This window comes from Phyllobates terribilis, unplaced genomic scaffold, assembly GCF_046119375.1.
Source record: "Phyllobates terribilis strain yellow unplaced genomic scaffold, ASM4611937v1 Scaffold_8__6_contigs__length_399053987, whole genome shotgun sequence".
NCBI lineage: Eukaryota > Metazoa > Chordata > Amphibia > Anura > Dendrobatidae > Phyllobates > Phyllobates terribilis.
The window spans coordinates 395,472,972-395,475,092 of record NW_027362768.1 but is presented as its reverse complement, the minus strand read 5'-3'; the positions used below and the strand labels follow the sequence as shown (position 1 = coordinate 395,475,092).

The 2,121-nt window shown below is 41.9% G+C and overlaps 1 pseudogene; it reads right to left on the bottom strand.

Annotated features, from left to right (window-relative positions):
- Positions 1 to 516: 516 nt before the first annotated feature.
- Positions 517 to 1,527, bottom strand: LOC141156613 (C-X-C chemokine receptor type 6-like; annotated as a pseudogene).
- Positions 1,528 to 2,121: the final 594 nt, after the last annotated feature.

The window sequence follows — 2,121 nt, the reverse complement described above, 5'->3', positions numbered from 1 at the left end:
CTGATTGTCAAAAATGAGGAGGGACCCCACGCATTTTATTAAATTATTTATTTAAATAATTTAAAAAAAAATCTTGAGACCCCTCTATTTTTGATAACCAGCAAACATAAAGCTGACAGCAGGGGGCTGCAGCCCGCAACTGTCGGATTTACTTGCGCTTTTTAGCAAAAATCGAGGGGACTGCACATAATTTTTTTTTTTATTTATGAATACTCTCATCAGCCTGCTGAACACAAACACTAACATATACTTCCTGGAGAAGTCCGTGTTTGGGGTCTGTGCACGGACACTAGGTGTTCGGTATGGATCCCGAACTTTACTGTAGCAGTGATGGTCGGTCTCCAAGGCAACAAGTTGTCAACAAAAGTGATAACATCACAAGAATGGCTTGCAATTTACCTTTTAATAACATTTACAAAGGGATTACTTTTTACAAGCACTATCCAATAATAGAAATAACTCTTTAACTGCTTCACTCTTCAGCCATAATGGTGTCTGCTCGTCCCGAGAAACCATTTACATGCTTGTTGCACAGATGTTTGTTGAAGCAGAAACGTTTCTGGAGTCTCCATCAGTCGTCCGCAGATGATCTGTGGTTTCATCTTGCATCCGGTTAAGACCTAAACCTTTCAGCATTTTCCAAAAATGCTTTCTAAATTTTGTACCAACAAAAAAGTACAGGACAGGGTTGAGACAAGCGTGGAAGTAAGCTATAGCTTCCATTACAACGCTCGTGATTGTAAAGGAATCTGATGTGAATCCCTTATTGAGGACTTTAGCCAGGACAAGGGCATTATGAGGCAACTGTGTAGCTATAAATACAACCACTATGACCACAATTATCTTCATTGACTTCCTCTTCTGAACGCCTCTGGCATTAACCAAGGTCCGGAGAATAAAGCTGTAACAAAACACCATTGAGGCCAAGGGAATTAGAAATCCCACTGTCATCTAGAATGAAACCACCACGATCTCCATGATGGGAGGGTAGTATTCTTCAAAATATTCCTTCCGGTCACGGCTGTTGCTGTATATGAACTGGGGAATGGAAAGGAGCAGAGCCAGGGTCCAGAGGAGGACGCACACCCCGTACCGCCACTTGTGTTTAGTCACCTGGTATTTAGCTGCCTTAGTGACTTTAGTGATAGAAATAAACCTGTCAAATGTGATTGAGGTGAGCGTGAGCATGGACGTAAATAAATTCACCCTGTATGTGATCCTTATGATCTTACACAGGAAGTCTCCAAAAACCCAGGCATGTGCCGATTCATATGCCAAGAATGGGAGGGTGAGCAGAAACAAGATGTCTGCAATGGCCAAATTCACCAAAAAGGTGTCGGTCAGAGTCTTTATCTTCTCGCAGAACACAAAAACGAGTAAAATGAGCACATTTCCAATAAGTCCGAGGACACAAGTCACGGAATAGGCAATGGGTGAGAACAAGCTGTGGAGCCAAGGGTGGTCATCGACTGTATGATTATCATCATTCATGTTATTGTAGTCTTGTGGGTAGTCTTCAGCGCCCATCTGTATGTAATTGGAAAGAGGTGATTAGATGTTAGTAGTGATAGTAAGATCTGCAGTTATTCTCTCTGTCAGGAGAGCAGGCTCAGAAAGTCAGGTAAGACAAGCCTTCTTAAATATTGAAATGCCAAATGTGAAATGAAAAATATATATATATTCTTCTCCTCAACCGATGCGATGTCTGCCATTGTTCTGTCATAGCACTGACGCCCTGTAACAATGTCATGTGAGTGCTGGTAGACACAGCACCAACATTCATGGTCCAGGAGGTGAGCATACGTTTTTATTATCTTACATGAGGTGCTATAACATTTAAGAAGGGGTTGTGCAGTAGTAGACAACCCCTTTAACACTATTGGGTCCTGCTGGGTTGCAGTTACAAGGGTGGACAAATAATAACCATGTAAACAATTCTTTTGGGTAGTTTGCATTGCTTGAGCCCTAAAATCTCATATTGAATCAGTAAGTTCATTGAAGTGCTCCTAAAACCTGGAAAATCTGACTGTGGCTGCTTCCCTAACCTGTCACTGACCTACCTCACCATGGAAATGCCAACCCTATATTATACCTGGTCACAGACCTAACCCTGGGCATAAA